Source organism: Staurois parvus, unplaced genomic scaffold (genome assembly GCF_062004578.1).
Source record: "Staurois parvus isolate SC_StPar_1 unplaced genomic scaffold, SC_StPar_1.0 ptg000488l, whole genome shotgun sequence".
NCBI classification, from domain to species: Eukaryota; Metazoa; Chordata; class Amphibia; order Anura; family Ranidae; genus Staurois; species Staurois parvus.
Window position 1 is genome coordinate 37,680 of NW_028318284.1, and position 18,995 is coordinate 56,674.

At 39.7% G+C, this 18,995-nt stretch overlaps 1 protein-coding gene across 1 annotated transcript in view; it reads left to right on the forward strand.

Annotated features, from left to right (window-relative positions):
* Positions 1-13,917: 13,917 nt before the first annotated feature.
* The window catches only part of TEKT2 (tektin 2), a 39,555-nt gene continuing 34,477 nt past the window's right edge, over positions 13,918-18,995 (forward strand). The window contains exon 1 of the mRNA XM_089689636.1: positions 13,918-14,041. The gene's annotated coding sequence lies outside the window, so the exon portion shown is untranslated. The remainder of the gene's footprint in view (positions 14,042-18,995) is intronic.

Below are 18,995 nucleotides of genomic sequence, written 5' to 3' on the forward strand. Positions count from 1 at the left end.
CTTACCTATCCTGCCTCACCTGTTTAAAAAAAAAAAAAAGGATGTTTGTACTTATTTTTAATCTGCTCTGGTCTGGTCACACGATCCTGCAGCTCCAGCTCCCCAGTGTGGACCAGCTGGACCATGGGGAGCTTGTTTGTGACATAACAGCTCTTGGAATTTACAGCCATTGTCAAGCACTCCCTTACACAGATCTGCAGGACCACGTGACCATAATGGAGCAGATTGAAAATAGGTAAGTACGCAGATCTTTTTTTTTTTTTTATACAGGAAAGGTAGGAGGAAGGGGAGGGAACAATTTTAAGAATAGTTATACTTAGGCATGTCTTCCACTTTAATGACAACTCAAGGCAAAATATTAATTGGTTATCAAGTATTTTGTTGTGTAAGCAGCTTTCAGGCTAACAACTTTTGTGATGGACTTTTATTACCTGAAAAGTGCCCACAAGGGTATCCTCAACACAGTAATCACTTTCAACAATAGACTCACCAGACACTAATGCGTCTCCACTTCTCTAACCTAAGATGCTTCTGTAGAAGTGTTTTCAATTTCACATGGTCTGCCAAACGATTGGAAGGTTTTCTGAAATGAATGGCAAATGCTCACCAGGCACCCTGCGACCGCCCAACAAATACCCAAGACATTCACCAAGGGGCAGATTTATAAAGTAGTGAATGTGACATTCCTAGAAGGTGAGGCTTTCAAGTGCATATTTTAAAAGTCAGAAATACTTTCCTCTGTTCCAGTGATCTGATACCTGCAAGGTCCCTCATCAGCATCTTCTCCCTGACTACGTTCGGGTGTTGGTCTTCAGTTGTCTTAAATGTCTAGCATGGGATGATGTCTCTCACACAGGAGCAGGATTGCAGTCATCCCAGCACACAGGCACTGTGCCAAAATGTAAACTGAGCTGTGCATGTGCATCTCAGTGTACATTCTAGAAAGGATTGCGAAACAGGCAGGTAAGTGTATTTCATTGCAGAAAAAACATTGTATGTCTCTTCTGCAATAGAGCCTGCCTATTCGAAAATGTATTTTCAACTCTAGTTCCATTTTAAGACAGTTATTTATTGACTGCCAGTGAATGTTTGCTAAAAGTAAAATTCGCTGCTTTATAAATAGACCCCCAAGTGTTTTTGTACTTCTCGAGTATTAAGGTATAGTCAGGAACATCTACAGACAGCTTACAGAAAACTGTTTACTTATTGTATTCTCAAAAGCCAAACATGTCTATGTTCCCTTAGCCAAACTCCCTCCAGACTGGCTATATTATAGGTGCTTGGGCTAAACACCAGGTTCTGCCTGTGTGTTTCCAACATAGATGCAACAATGCAGTTCATGGTACCAAAAAAATAGATGTGCCAATGTGTGTTTAAAATCAGAAGGTCCAGCAATTGTCTTTGAATATACTGTTTCTGCCAGTGGACAGTAGCTGCTCTGAGTGAAGTGTTTACAAATTCTGGGGAACAAGCAAGTCCTTCATTGTTTGATTCTTCATGTCTCATGTTCTCACAAGATGTATCCGGTTTATATGTATGCTTATCAGTTATAGCATACTTACAATTTGTTTTGTTATTGTTCTGTCTTGGGTTAGGCAAGTAAGGTTCATGGATGTCCAGGGCTCTGTAGTTCTTGGAAAATAGTTACTATTCTTGCATTTTATATAGAGTGAAACCTTGTGTGTGTATAACTGATGTCTATTCTCTGAATATTCTATCTTAATGGGTATTGTTTACTGATTTGGAATTGAATCAAATGCTGCTTGTGGTTGGTGTCTCCCATGAATCATTACAAACAAGCACTTTTGTAATGTTTACATTGAACATGGTGCTAGCAGTTGTCTTTGGGAGAGTCCATTTATTCAGAGTAGAAAGGTGCTTGCATTTTTGTATTTTGTTTTTTTTTTTATAAGCTGCCTTATATGTAACATTTTACCTTTTACTATATTCAATTTTTAAGCAGACTGTCCCCATGCTGTCTGCTCTGTAACACTGCTATAATAACAATGTAGAGTTTCCAGCCTATTGTGAGAGAATGCTAGCAATATATTTGTTAACTTATGTTTTTATGAGCTCAGTATCTCATACTATCATTAGTGTTTATGAAATGTAGTTTTGTTCTTACAAATTATTTTATATATAATGTAGAGAGACTATTGCAGACATTCATTTCTAGAAAGGGCTAGATTACACATGTCATTTTCAGACTTTTCCATTTATTCTCAAGGGGCTAATTTTATGATAAGATTCCTTTGAAAGATATAGTTCAGACATAGATCATGGTCATGCTCACTTATTGTCATTGGGGACAATATGACTACAGGGAGAGTAAATTAATTTTCATTCCCAAGACACAAGTCCATGCAAATGGAGATTTCATGGTTGGATTTTGTACAACTGAACAGTTCAAGTAACACCCCTATAGCTTAAAGCAACAGGCTCTCTTAACAACACTCCTCCTCTTATATTTATCTTTACTAGTTTTCTCCTTTTTGTGTGTTGGAGTCGTCAGAAAAACCCAATACTCTCTCCCCCTCTTCCTCCCAAGATGCAGTGCAGTTATGGGATCATTAGATGCTTTTTCAATATTAGCAGTACAGCTGCTGAAATATGCCTTTATATTTTCTTACCACAATCCGCTGCACACCAGAAATCAAAACTGGGAAGTTTTGCTTTTTTTTTGACAATTGGGGTGTACACCTTAGAACAGTGTTGTCACTTTAAAATTGTATTCAGGCACTGGAGGCTGAAGAAAAACATGGAATTGGCTCTTATTCTTAGAAAATACTAGTTGTAAGGATTTAGTACTTTGAGGCAGTGACCTGGATTCAATACTTTGGGGTTTATTTACTAAAGCTGGAGAGTGCAAAATCAGGCTTACTTCTGCCTAGAAACCATCCAGCTTCCTGATTTTATTGCCAAAGCTTAAAGTGTTCCTAAACCCACAACAGTAAAATCAGTCTGTTTATGCAGTAAAGCATGCTTGTTATGCTCACTGTGGAACCTAAGGGGTTAATCCGCTGCATTGTGTAAAAAGACTGTTTGATCCTGTCTTGTCTGATCTTTCCAGTGTCCCCATCTTATCTCCTGATAAGACATATTAAGAGGTTGTTTTTTTTTTCTTGGGAGAGTGCATGTGATCAGCACTGTCCAGACAGAGGTCAGGGGTTCTGCATCCTACTAGAGCAGAATGAAAGTGACTGGCCTCAGGAGATACACAGGGATAAAACAAATCCTCCTACATAAGTTGTACCTGTTTATCTATAGCCATCTTCCCCCTACATTCATTCAAAATATTAACTGAACAAGCTGAAGTTAGAAGCTGATTGGTTTCTATAAAGAAGTGAGCCTGATTTTGTACTCTCCAGCTTTAGTAAAGAAAACCCTTTTGAGACCGTGACACAGAACAAGTATGTAGATGAGAACTACTGACTGTCTTACTTTTTCAGAGTCACTGTTGTGAAACTAGTGGGTAAGAAAAAAGCCAGGAAACTAGCATTTTAGTTGAGGTGAGAACTGGCAGCCACACCGTTTTCTTTCAAGTGACTTAGAAGAGCTGGAGAGAACAGAAAGGACCTCAGCAGTGTAGTGATGCTCTTTGAGGGCCTATTCATACTTAAGCCTTGTGGCAATGCATGGTACAACACAAACACATTAAAAAACCTGCTTTTATGTGCATTGCACAGTAGAGGACAACACACCGCAGCGCATCACAAGAAAAAGGTCAGCAATTGCGGCCTCTCTCTGTACAGGTTTTCTTTAAGGCCTCATTCACACCATACGTGCAGAAAAACTGATGGAAACTGACACACAGATACCTCTTGCAGAAACATCGCTTTGCATCAGTTTTCATGCATGCTTCAAATATTTTTATACATGTTGCAGAAAATGCACGTGATGCCAGTGTTGTGGTGTGAACAGGGCACACAGAGAACAATCAATTTTGTTGTGACCTTGCAGAACGCATGCAGAGAAACCCACCATGGTGTGAATGAGCCCACTGCTCTGTTCAGCTGCCCAAGTTAGGAACGGAAACTCTGATTAAGCCTCAAGTCTCTCTACATAGACAAGTACCCGGGATGTAATATGCTTGCCATACCTGGAAGTATTAAGTGGAGGAGGAGCAAAGAACAGGTACGTGCTGTTAGGTAGGGGGAAATAAAGTGCATAGGTTTACTTCAAGGCCTTTGTCCCCCTCCCTTGCCTTATTAAATAGCCTAACAGTGCTCTAGTGGTGCCAGCAACAACAATGCCTTTAAACCTACCTTATACCTTTTTGTTACTAGTTGATCTCTTACTAGGTTTGGGGTGTCATTGCCTTATACATTCAAATGGTGCACATTATCTAATTTTTGAATAAGTCCACATTCTCTCTGTAAACCAGTGGACCAGTGGCTGTGTGGACATGCCAGTTTTTTTCAGATCTGGCCACTGGAAATAAAAAAAAAATCATAGAATAGTATTTCGTGATTCACATTCATGCTTTATTACAATCAGAATGGCAGTAGATCAAGCTCTAAGTTCATGGTAAAGTGTTAAGTGTTTTGGCATTCCCTATATATCGAAGAGACACTTTATTTCTTTGTGTTGTAAGGTTGTCTTTTTATAAGCACAGAAGTGGTTTTCACTAAGAGAACACATTTTGGCACCTAGAGATCATGTCCAGTATTCTGCAATTGCTATAAGGAAATCCTTCTTATGTTTTTATTGAATGCAGTTTATATTTTTACCATTATACATACAGAACAAATTGTTGATTAAAGTGGAACTGCACTGCATCTGAGCACCACAAACCAAAAATTCTATTTAATTCATTGCTAATATTCAAAGCAAACTCATCCATCCATGTCTCCATGCTTTGTTAATGTTGAAAAACACCCCCTAGCATTTCTGGCAGTAAGGCCATCTTGAGTAAGGGCAGATGATTCATGTAGCATTTACTTCCTGGAATCCATCTGCCCTTTAGGCATGGACTTGAGAACCCTCTTTCCTCTGCTGAAGATTCCTAGGATGTATGACATCATTTCCTAGGCATAGAAACCAGGAAGTAACTGAAGAAATGTTTAAAAAAAAAAATTACTTTTAAAACAAGTAATTATGATATACTTTCCTATCTATTTACTAATGCTAGCAGCAAAAGGATTAAAAATGGTCAATATTGACTGATAGCGTGAAGTTCCACTTTAAGATCTTAAGCCAACCATACATGGATTGAAATGTGGCTGGTTCAGCAGCCACTGGCTGAATATTGATCCATGTATGGGAAGGCTGGTTTGGCACATGTGAATCTATTAATAGACTTGTGTACAACCTGCCTATAAGGTTTTTTCCTGAACGTTCAGTGCTGCCGCCTATAGGATGCAACGCTGATCATTGTGTTATAGCGGGGAAGGTTTCCCACTGTCAGAATACAATAGCACAGCGGGAGGTATCCCCCTCATGGAATGTGTGGATGGGAGAAATGAGGCATTTTTGTGTGTTCTTGTAATGTATAATGTATGGGGTGCTTTACTTTTCAAATGCGTGTGTATAGCTTGAATGTTCAATAGAACTGTGGGCCATATACACATAACAAATGGCAAATCAGGGCCTGAAGCACATTTATTTCAGCTTACCACATTCTCTGTAACATCATGTAAGCCCTAAAAAAAAAGGCCTTAATCACTCTTACTTTTTGCCATTTTGCAGTAATGTTCAGCAGTCATTGAGCACCGGTTAGTCAACTCGGACAGGCATCTGATAAATACTTGGTACTGTTATAAAATGATTCTAAATGGTGGCAATTCTTATTTATACAAATTAAAAAATGTTAAAAGAACTGTCATACAAAAAAGCAGAGCCAGTGACTAAAATATTAATAGAACATAACCTGCTGCAGCAGATCTAAGAACCAGATTCAGACGCAAACTAACATTTGCACTGAGGTCCCAACTGGGTAGAGAACCACTGTCAGGTGTTTTAACCCAACGCCTTAAAATTCTGGTATTGTGGTTCATTTTGTATTAATCGTTTATATCCTAAGTAATATCCTTATCCACTGAACTGATTGCAGAGCTGGGATGCTTTAATTCATCAAATGTGTTTTAGATTCTTCTTGAAGCAGATTGAAATGTTTTGTGTGACAAGTTAGACATTCATTCTGGGAAAATAATGGACCATCAGCTCAGTGCATTGTTTAAATACAGGGCCAGCAGGATCTGGCTTTCTCTATCTTTTGTGTCTAGGAATAATGTGCCAGGCCATTGGGATAGGATAGTGATGCAGATTTGCCATGCTGCTTCTCTTCTTTTGCTTTCTTGTTGAACAATCAAGAACTGTGATTTATGGGTTAAACAACGTGTGTGCGCGCTTACGTGCCTGCGTGTCTTTTCTGGAGATGAGCCCTATATCATGTAATTTTAAAGCATAATATATCAGAAATGATCTATACTTTTACAGTGGTACACCTCGTATTGCCAAACTTTTACACAGTATAAGATTCCATTGATACCAGTCATCCTTTAGTGAATTTATTTACAGAAATCCAATTTAAATAGTTGGCTTTCATTTTTACTTAGTTTTGCATATGTAGTGTGAGGCATTCCATGCTACAATTGAACATATTCAGTTATTTATGACATACAATATCCACAGGTATTCATAATTAAATACAAACATAGCAAGAAATTAACCCAATTTTTGCATTTAGTTCTGATTTAAAGCGACTAATCCTTACAAAACAGAGGGTTCTTTAGGTGTATGCTAGAGGAATGGAACCTTTCCATCCTACGCAAGGCATCTCTTGACAGCCACTTTCATGCTGTATTTTAACCACTTCTTTTTCTGTATTAAAGGGAACCTCAACTAATAGAAATGTGGGGGTTGCCATTGCTGACCTCTTATGAAAATACTTGGTTCTTTGCCTTCAGTGCCATCTGGTCATTACGCAGTTCAGGAAGTCAGAACATCTGATCTGCATACTTCTTCTAGGTCACTGGCTCAGTGCTGAAGCCATTGGGTCAATATGATAGCCAGAGGATGAGACTATGTAGTACAAGCATTTTCATTAGATGCCAATAATTGCAATCTACTTATTTCAAAGAACAGAATTCCTTTTAAGTACCATTTGTCTGTATGGTGGAGAGGACTTTGGTCAATGAAACACATGGAAACTTTTTTTTTTTTCTTAAAGTGTGACTCACACTTGTTTCAAGAGACAAAATAGCTGGAATAATTTTTAACTGTGCAAACTCTTCCAGTTCTTTTGTGTATTTATGTCCTAGATCTGGGAAAACAAACATTCCAGTTAAAGAACTTGAAACTCTCCTTACACTTTTAATCAAATGCTACCACCTTCCTGACCATGAAAAATGTTCTGTGTTTTCTATGGATGTATAAATGTTCTCATAAATACTGCTGCTAGAGATTCACTGGAAACTGTTAGATTATCAAGACATTACTTTTACATTTGCTGTAATGCCATTACGCTAATACCACATAACTTTTTACCTATCCACTGGTCAGGAACCCCCCTCCCCCCACTAACACTTTTAATATATTTCTTGGCATTCTATTGATAGGGCCTCACAAATGGGCAACAGTAATTTACATGGTGAAGTAATCTATACCACTCAGAGTTCATGTTCTATCAATTTAGAGTCTGAATAATGAAACCTGATTGGTGACTGGTTGCTATCGATTACCAAAGTTTGCGCATTGCTCTTTCTTTAATGGATTAGGGCTCACAAGTAGGTACATTTCAAAGGTGTTCATTGCTGCTACTTTAACAGCTGCACTGCCAGAGGGCCATTTGCAAAAACCCAAGTAAGTGTAGTGATTAATCAGTCTTAATAGGCTAAATGAAAGAGAGGTACACTTTGTAGATCTCCATTTGGAAATCAGTCGTCTACATTATTAACCAGGTACTATATACTTTATGATGCTTGTAACTACTACTTGTAAAGGTTTATGCCATCACATTCAAACCCTCACAATCCAGTACCTGCAGCCTATTTCCTGAGCCAAAACTGTCACTGGACCCCACTGACAGCATTTATACACCTTACATTGTCACCATGCCATTCTGCCTACTGGAACTTTTGTGTTTTACTTTACACATAATATGTATTTTTTTGTTTGTTTTTCTTTGCTTATTCTCTGTTTGGGTTGTTAATGTTGCTTGCATCAGTTTGGAGTGTAACTTTCACTAATTCCTGCAATAAAAATATAAATTGAAAATGTGTCCCTTGGTTTATTTCATGGAAATTAAAGCCAATATACTATATATAATCTGTTGTTTTTGGCACGGAGATCTCGGTGGGGTGTTAGTGCAGGATATATCGCTTTGATGCCTGATAAGAAGCTCCGTTTACATGCCAGGGAACACTGAGAGCAGGCAGGTAGGTGTATCTTATTGCATATATCTTCTGTAATAAAGAGCCTATCTGCTTGCAGTGAATAACAGTGGAACTTTAGTTCCACTTTAATGCAGAAGGCAAATAATGGGGGTTATTTACTAAAGCTGGAGAGTTCAAAATCTGGTGAAATTCTGCATAGAAATTAGCGATGCACCGATATATCGGCTGCTGAAAATGATTGGACCAAAAGAGGGTTATCAGCATCTTGCTGATTTGGAAAAAAAAAGTTCTAATGATAGTTGACTTCAATGCAAAAATGCCTCTATTTAAGCTTTTTCATTTTTTAAATATATATAAAAAAAATATATATATATATATATATACAGTCAGGTCCATAAATATTGGGACATCGACACAATTCTAACATTTTTGGCTCTATACACCACCACAATGGATTTGAAATGAAACTAACAAGATGTGCTTTAACTGCAGACTATCAGTTTTAATTTGAGGGTATTTACATCCAAATCAGGTGAACGGTGTAGGAATTACAACAGTTTCCATATGTGCCTCCCACTTGTTAAAGGACCAAAAGTAATGGGACAGAATAATAATCATAAATCAGACTTTCACTTTTTAATACTTGGTTGCAAATCCTTTGCAGTCAATTACAGCCTGAAGTCTAGAACGCATAGACATCACCAGACGCTGGGTTTCATCCCTGGTGATGCTCTTCCAGGCCTCTACTGCAACTGTCTTCAGTTCCTGCTTGTTCTTGGGGCATTTTCCCTTCAGTTTTGTCTTCAGCAAGTGAAATGCATGCTCAGTCGGATTCAGGTCAGGTGATTGACTTGGCCATTGCATAACATTCCACTTCTTTCCCTTAAAAAAACTCTTTGGTTGCTTTTGCAGTATGCTTTGGGTCATTGTCCATCTGCACTGTGAAGTGGCGTCCAATGAATTCTGAAGCATTTGGCTGAATATGAGCAGATAATATTGCCCGAAACACTTCAGAATTCATCCTGCTGCTTTTGTCAGCAGTCACATCATCAATAAATACAAGAGAACCAGTTCCATTGGCAGCCATACATGCCCACGCCATGACACTACCACCACCATGCTTCACTGATGAGGTGGTTTGCTTAGGATCATGAGCAGTTCCTTTCCTCCTCCATACTCTTCTCTTCCCATCACTCTGGTACAAGTTGATCTTGGTCTCATCTGTCCATAGGATGTTGTTCCAGAACCGTGAAGGCTTTTTTAGATGTCGTTTGGCAAACTCTAATCTGGCCTTCCTGTTTTTGAGGCTCACCAATGGTTTCCATCTTGTGGTGAACCCTCTGTATTCACTCTGGTGAAGTCTGCTCTTGATTGTTGACTTTGACACACATACACCCAACTCCTGGAGAGTGTTCTTGATCTGGCCAACTGTTGTGAAGGGTGTTTTCTTCACCAGGGAAAGAATTCTTCGGTCATCCACCACAGTTGTTTTCCGTGATCTTCCGGGTCTTTTGGTGTTGCTGAGCTCACCGGTGCGTTCCTTCTTTTTAAGAATGTTCCAAACAGTTGTTTTGGCCACGCCTAATGTTTTTGCTATCTCTCTGATGGGTTTGTTTTGTTTTTTCAGCCTAATGATGGCTTGCTTCACTGATGGTGACAGCTCTTTGGATCTCATCTTGAGAGTTGACAGCAACAGATTCCAAATGCAAATAGCACACTTGAAATGAACTCTGGACCTTTTATCTGCTCATTGTAATTGGGATAATGAGGGAATAACACACACCTGGCCATGGAACAGCTGAGAAGCCAATTGTCCCATTACTTATGGTCCCTTAACAAGTGGGAGGCACATATGCAAACTGTTGTAATTCTTACACCGTTCACCTGATTTGGATGTAAATACCCTCAAATTAAAGCTGACAGTCTGCAGTTAAAGCACATCTTGTTAGTTTCATTTCAAATCCATTGTGGTGGTGTATAGAGCCACAAATGTTAGAATTGTGTCGATGTCCCAATATTTATGGACCTAACTGTGATTATGTATATATCTGTGTGTGTGTGTGTGTGTATATATATATATATATATATATATATATATATATATATATATATATATATATATATATATAATTTCATCTTTTTTTCTAATTTTTGTGTTATTTTCAATAAAAGTTACTGGATTGTATTTTTTAACAGCTTCCTCTCCATCCTATACCAGAAATACTGCTACAGAGTGGCAGGGGTGCGCAAAACACATGTGTGTGTGTAATATATAAATATGTGTGATTTATCAGTTCCGGGTAGGGGGGCATGTAGGAACCCTACCACGCTGCCATTTGTGGCCTCAGCTGTCAATCACCGGGTCCCGGCCAGTGATTACTCACCAGCACCCAGTGATCGCGGAGTATTACCAACGGTGGAGAGAACTGTATGTAAACAATACAGTTCTCTCCCCTGTCAGCTCCTGCACACATAGATCCATACAAAGCAGTGTGCTTACAGTGGAAACCCCTTCCTGCCCTTTGCCATTAGTACAGTGTCAGTGCTTTTTATTAGCACTGATCACTGTATTAGTGTCACTGGGGATGTCAGTGACACCAAGTCAGTTCCCCCCAGTGTCAGAATGCCTGCTGCAGTCCTGCTAGAAGTCTCTGATCGCCGCCATTACTAGTATAAAAAAAAAACAAATTCCATTATATATACCGCCATTTGTAAATGCTATAACCTTCACGTAAACCAATTAATTTACACATATTAGGATTTTTTTTTTCCAGCAAAGATGTAACAGAATACATTTTGCCCTAAATTTATGCCAAAATGTGATTTTTAAAATTTGTTTTATTGGACATCTTTAATAGCAAAAAGTCAAATACTATTTTTTTTCTCAAAATTGTCTTTTTTTTTTTTTTTATTTGTTTTATAGCAGGAAAAATAAAAACCGCACATGTGATCAAATACCACCGAAAGAGAGCTGTATTTATGGTGTAAAAAAGGATGTAAATTCCATTTGGGTGCAGTGTTGCAATTGTCAGATAAAGTAACGCAGCGCTGTAATGCAAAAAGTGGCCTGGTCAGGAAGGGGGGGTAAATCCTCTGGAGGGCAAGTTAAATTCATATTCATTTAAATTCAAGATATTCATTAAAAAGCTGAATATAATACAATTATATATAAAGAAAATATATATTTTTTAAAACTGCACATTTCGTTTTCAGCCAAGTGCATCCTGAATTTCCTGTTTTGGTCTTGGTCCAGAAATTTCATTTCGGTGCACCACTAATAGAAACCAATCGGCTTCCAGGTTTTTTTGAACAAGCTGAAGTTAGAAGCCGATTGGCTAACATGCACAGTTGCACCACATTCTGAGTGCTCCAGTTTTAGTAAATTTCCCCCCAATGTGTCTCTTCTGCATTAAAAATCCTGCCTGTTTGTGTTTTTTTTATATACTTTAAGTACCATTAGGAATTATGTTTTGGGTTAGGATTTTAATGCATGTAGATTTAGATCTATTTTACACCTGCTTTGGTTTGATGTTTTAGAGGAATAAAAGTCCTCCTTGCACCATGTTTGGCACCTAAAACATGCACAATGGCCGTTTGGTGTGAAGACTAAGCAGGGGTTCATTTTAAAGCGCACTTCCATTTACAAAAATGAATCCCCTCCACCTCTACTATGTATAAAGTAAACTTCCTTTTACCTTCTCTAATTGAGCCAAATCCTCAATTTGTGCTTCACACTCTCCTCCTCCCAGACACTGCAGCTCACTGGGAGGATTTCAGCAGCACAGTGAATGCTGTAAATTGAAATAATTTGGCAGGGTTAGGTGTGGCTACGTGTTTAATGAAAATCTACAGGTTCATGGATCAACGTGTCAATGCTGATCGCCAACCCTCACCATCCCCCATCCTCCCCTTATTCCCTCCCCTCATTACCCCCCCCCCCCCCCCCAGATGTGGGCAAAGGGGACAAATCCATCACCTGGAAACCGGGCGGGAAGACTCCTTCGCCAAGTCAATGACCTAAATGGTCCCCCCTGGGGGAGGGAACTCTTAAGGCATCAGCAGGGGCGGACTGACAACTCATGGGGCCCCTGGGCAATAGGGGATCATGGGGTCCCTGTCCAAACTCAAAAAAGCCTATGAAAAAGGTACCAGGGGCATCTCATGGGGCCCCCTTCTGACCTCAGGCAGTGCCCGAGTTTCCAAATGGTCAGTCCGCCCCTGTGCGTCAGCGTAATAAGACATTTTGGACAATTTCATGCTCCCAACTTTGTGGGAACAGTTTGGGGATGGCCCCTTCCTGTTCCAACAGGACTGCCCACCAGTGCATAAAGCAAGGTCCATAGAGACATGGATGAGTGAGTTTGGGGTGGAGGAACTTGACTGGCCTGCACAGAGTCCTGACCTCAACCCGATAGAACACCTTTGGCATGATTTAGAGCCGAGACTGTGAGCCAGGCCTTCTCGTCTGACATCAGTGCCTGACCTCACAAATGCACTTCTGGAAGAATGGTCAAACATTCCCATAGACACTCTACTAAAACTTGTGGACAGCCTTCCTAGAAGAGTTGAAGCTGTCCTAGCTGTAAAGGGTGGGCCAACTCCATATTGAACCCTTCGGACTAAGACTGGCCATACACTATACAATTTTCTGTCCAATTTCCATTAGATTTACCTTCAAATATGTAGTGCAAGGGCCTGCCTAACTGGATACAATTGAAAGTGTTGTTAGCGTTGACATCCCATTATATGGTTTTTGGTAAATCTAAACCAAAAATCTCAAGAAAATTGTATAATGTATGGCCAGCCTTAGACTGGGATGCCATCAAATGTTCATGAGCGTGCAAAGGCAGGTGTCCAAATACTTTTGGCAATATAGTGTGTGTATATATATTCAGTATAATCTCAATTCTGTCTGCACAAAAGAACCTTTGCTCCCTTAGCCTGGGTTCACATCAATGCAGTGTGTTTCGCTTACCGCATTGCAATCGTATTGCAGTCATATGATCTGGTGTGGGTGTCAATGATAAATTAATGACACCCCGAAACAGACTGCCAAACGCAAGGCAATTGCCAGAAATCGCATCCTATAAGTGTGAACACCCAATTCAGGTGCAGATTTAAAAAAAAAGGGTCCTGCACCTTTTTTGGTGCGGATGCGATTGGAAGCATACAAAATGTATGGCTCAAATCACACCGCACAGACATTTGCATGTAATTCGCACAGAAACGCGCTGAGATTCCTGTGCGAATCACATGTGGTGTCCTGCACGCAAAGGGGGCAATCTTATCTCCCCATCCAGTTTTAGTTTTTATGTATGAATTTTTAAGATCTTTTGAATTCAACATTTCATTAGCTATATTCCAACATCAGGTGCACTAAACCCCACATAAAGCAAATGCTCACTCACTGACTCAGTAAACAAAACAGTGGAGCTGCTTCTTTTGAAATGCTGATTAGCTGCTGAACAGATCCCCGAGCAGTGCTCAGCCACCCAGGTCTCCTAGGCTCAATAATTAAGCAGCAGGCTCCGGTTTCTTGCAGCATTCTTCACAAGGATTCCTGTGACACCATGTTACCAGGACACCGCATGTAAACATTCCAGCTCGGCGCTGATTGGCTGCGCAGCGTTGTCCTGGATACGGCCAGACGCTGGTGTGAGCAGTAGCAGCAGGAGATCGAGGATCGGACGAACCGCTGATACAAGGTAAGTGTCAGGAGACCCTCGGCTGTCATGGCATGACAGGACAGAGCACTCTTCTGCCACCACCGCGATCTGGGGCTTTATCGCCATCTATCATGACTGTTAGCAGCGTTAATGTATATTTCAGATCAGCAGGACCGAGGTGTGAGGTGTTTATAGGAACTATCAGTCTTACTGGAAAATATGGTGGAGTACCACATAGTAACCAGGAAGATTGTGTCCTACAATGACTGATCGGTGCTGTGCTTTGCTCCTTCAATTGTTTATGCATTATTTTCACATGGAATATTTGATATAAATAGTTGTAGATATTTATGCATAGATACTATATGCTGTGTTTGTTTTTTACACTTTATATTTAGTTAGCTCCTAATTTAGAGTTTGACATTTATGAACCTGTCACTGCTGATCTGTCTGAGAATGCTGGTTGTCTAGTGATTTTAGGAGCTATATTACCCACAAGGTAAACTAAGCAGTTGCTTAATGCAGAGGTGTATTTACCACAAGGCAAACAAGGCATTTGCCTAGGGCAGCAGTTTTTAGGGGGGCAGCACCGCCCCCCCCCCCCAGAAGAAGGTAAATATGCGGCATGGGGACCAGGTGGGATCTGAGAAATGCTGTATGGTGCCCAACTGGCATTCCTGGGGATGGCCAGATCTGCGAAGGTGAGTGTCTTCCTCTCTGTCGCCGGGGAAGGGGGGGTTTAAGGGAAGGCTCTCTTTGGTGGGGGGGATGGGGCAGGAGTGTTGTTGGTCACTGTCAGGCTCTCTTCATGGGAGGGGGGGGTGTCCAATTTTTGTGTTGCCTGGGGCAGCATAAAACCCAAATACACCACTGGCCTAATGGTGGCCATACACACTCTTTTATTATCCAATCACTGTGCAATTTGATCAAAATGAGCAAATCGGCAAACTACTGAATAGCCAAAACTTCTGGTCAACTAAGGCTGGCCATACATTATACAATTTTCTTGAAATTTTTGCTTTAGATTTACCAAAAACCATATAATATGAGGTCAAACCTAAACAACACTTTCAGTTGTGTCCAATTAGGCGGGCCCTTGCACTACATAGTTGAAGGTAAATCCAAAGGAAATTGGACAGAAAATTGTATAATGTATGGCCAGTCTTAGACTCAGGTTTGATGAAGTGTCAGTTGACTAGAGCAGGAAAATTATCCATTATTTTGTATTGATCAGCAACATTGAGATGCTCTGCTCAAGATTCCTGTCATATTTCCATACTGTAGATCAGATGAAGAGACTGCATAGTGAAAACAGAGATGCAATCAATAACTTGCTATCAGATTTTTCAGCTCCTGATCTAAATTAGTGATGGTCTGAACACCCCCCCTGTTTGGGTCGCGGTAGAACAGACAAACCTAAAGAAAGATCTACTGCAAACATCGAACATAATGCAAGTCTATGGGACTGGAACTTGTAAATTCAAAAGTGCCCGTTTTGAAGGCTTATATGGAAGTTATTGGCCATAAAAGGGGTATGGGGACTCTGCTCTGAGGGACATGAATAAGTGAATTTTATTTTTTAAGTACCGCTTTTAAAGGGGCACTCATTTTTCATTGCTTAACCAGTTCCTGCCCAGCCAATAGCACAAAGGCGGCCGGGCGAGCAGCTCATCCCTCCGGGCGGATGCCATATGGCGTTCTTTCAGGCATGTGCAGTTTGCCTGCCCGCAGGGCCCGCTCTGCAGCGCGATCTGTCACCGGCCGTGTACCTCGGACACGGCCAATGACAGATCTGTGTACCGGCCCTGTTTCCAGTACCATGGGACCTGCTGTGACCAATCACAGCAGGTCACATGACAGTTGTATAAAATTGATGGCTTCCTTTCATGCCATCCATTGTATACTAGTGTGTCTAGCTGTGAATGGTCACATGCACAAGCTGGGTCAATCACAGCCCAGCTGTGTCATGTGATTAGCCGTGGCCAAATCACAGCTAAGCACAAAAAAAAACCCTGAATGAATCGATGTCATTCAGGTAAATGCTTGCTTATAGCAAAGTAATTCTTTGCTATAAGCAAATTATGTACAAAAAAAAATACTGATCACTTCCCCAAAGTAGTACAATGTTACTATGGTATCATTGTACTACTTTGGTCATAGTGAAATATGTTAAAAAAAGAGAAAAAAAAGTAATAAAAAATTAATAAAAAATTAAAACTAATAAAAAAAATAAAAATAAATTATAATTTTTTTTTTCGTAGTGTCACCAGTTAGTGTCCCTGATCACCGCCATGCCAGTTATATGATGACGCTGTACTGCACTGGTGACAGTATGTAAAAAAAAATAGTGAAAATAATTTTTTTAATTTTTTTCATTTTCCGAAAAATTATGACAAAAAAATTACAACTTCAAAAAACTCTCCATGCCTCTTATGAAGTACGTCGGACTGTCTACTCTGCAAAAAGGGGTCATTTGGGGATATCTGTACTGTTCTGACATTCTTGGACCTCAAGAAATTAGATTGGCTGTCAGTACTTCAGGATTGATCAATATTCAGATCTATACCATAGTTTAAGAACTCTATAACTTTCCTACAAACTAAATAATACATCCTAATTTGAGTTATTTTCACCAAAGACATGTAGCAGAATACATCTCAGCCTAAATTTATGAAGAACAATTATTTATTTGTAAACTTTTATAACAGAAACAAAGACAAATGTGGGTTTTTTTTCAAAATTTTCAGTCTTTTTTTGTTAATTGAGCAAAAAATAAAAACCGCAGTGTTGCTTAAATACCACCAAAAGAAAGCTATAGTTGTGTGAAGAAAATGATAAAATTTTTGTTTGTGTACAGTGTTGTATGACCGCGCAATTGTCATTCAAAGTGTGACAGCGCTCAAACCTGAAAAATTGCCTGGGCAGTGCCCTGTATGGAAGCAGTTAAAGTAAATCAAAAATTGAGTAATTCCTTTAAATATCATGCCTGGGGGGGAAGGGACCCCACAGTAAAACCCTTTAGGTCTGGTGGGAAGGTTAGGAGGGACCCCACAGTAAAAAAAAGTTTTTTAAAAAAGTGCGTGGGGATCCCCCTAAAAGTCATACCAGGCCCTTTAGGCCAGGTAGGACTTTTAAAGGGAATCCAACCTCCCAAAATTGGGGGAAAACATGCATGGGGTAGGACTTTTAAGAGGAACCACACATCCAAAAAATAGGGGGAAGCGTGGGAGTCCCTCGTAAATTCCTACCAGACCCTTGATCCGAGCACAGGCCTGGCAGACCAGGGAAGGAGGGGGATGAACGAGTGAACACACAAACATCCAATGTTAGAGTTGAAGGTATGTCCAACTCGAACATATAGACCATCCCGAATCTAAATCCAGTTCCTCATGTGTGACATATTGGTTAAATGGATTGTACACTATCAATCAAGTATTTCTATCAGGAGAGATCGATTGGGAAAGAAATAATTTATTGAAGTGTGCATGGCCATCCTGAGATTCTGTACAAACAAGAGCTCAGCTTCTATCCATGTAGGACATTTCAGGGGTGTGCAAATTTTTGGAAAAACTACTTGTCCAGGGGCTAAATCGGTGCTCCAATCTACTTGTCCCTCGTGACAATCTACTTGTCCAGATTAAAGAAACGAAAACATTTTAACCAAAACTGTATTTAAATTGGAGGTGATATTAAAAATGTCAGGGGCTTTTAAAATCAAAAGGGGTTTTATGGCGACTTAAATGTTTAATATTTTTAAAATTACGCTATTTATCTCCTCCTCCCCTCCCTGCCTCTCTCCAGCACCGCACCCAGGGACTAGCAGGAAGGGGAGAGACCTTGCAGTGTAATGAGCACCGATTGGCTGCTCGTCAGGAAAGGTCAAGGCTTTTCCTTTATCCCTTTCACTACCAGAGCCGTTTTTGCATTTTTTACACAAGTTTAAAAAAATCATTTTAGACCCAAAGATTACATAAAACCCCCAAAAGTTAAAGTTAATTTTAGGGTACAAAAAAATCAATAAATTACCCTATTTTTTTTGTAAAATATAAAAGATGAGGTTGCAGTGAGTAAAGAGATATCCAACATGTCAAACTTTAAATTTGTGCGCGCTCGTGAAATGGCCACAAACTTCAGTACCCTATATTTTCTATAGGTTGACACATTTAAATCTCCTTATAGGTTACCAGTTTAGTGTTATGGAGGAGGTCTGGTGCTAGAATTATTGCTCTCATTCTGGCGTGCGCGGCGATATGTGACGTGTCTCGCATATATGTAGGGGTGGGGCACCTCAATTTTTTTTGGAGGGGGGATGGTATGTGCTTGGGTGTAACATTTCATTTTTACAATCAAAAAACACTTTGGGTTTTTTTTTACTTTTATGTTTTTCATCACATCGCAAATGCCCCACAAACGCCTGCCAGGTGTCACCATAGACTTGAATGGGAGGCTTCAACTCCTCCTGACTTGAGTGTGAACAGTATTGTGTGCTGCCATGTGTAGAATTTTCATAGGCATTTGAGGAACATTAAAAACGCTTCCCAAACGCCTGCTAGCAAAGCTAGTGTGAACTTAGCCTGATGCAGGCCATAGACGGGGAGAAAACCGGCCGCTTTTTTTTATAAAAATGAAAAATTGGTTGTTCAATCAGCCGATGTTACCACCATTGGTAAAAAAAAAGCCGCTGATTTTCGTCCCGTCTACGGCTGGCAATTATATAGAATATGCAGAAGAAGAAGAAATAGAAACATGCAGAAGAAATAGAATATGAATAATAATAAGAAAAAGTTGCAACATTGTATCTATTTGTATCCATTTCGGATACAGATGTTTCTATTCGGATACAAATAGGTACAATGTTGCTATACTTTTAAATGTCAAATATAATATCGGGCTGAAATTATTATTTTTTTCTTATTATTCATATTCGATTTCTTCTTTTTCTTATTCTTCTTCTTCATATTCAATTTTTCTTCATCTTCTTCATATTCTATTT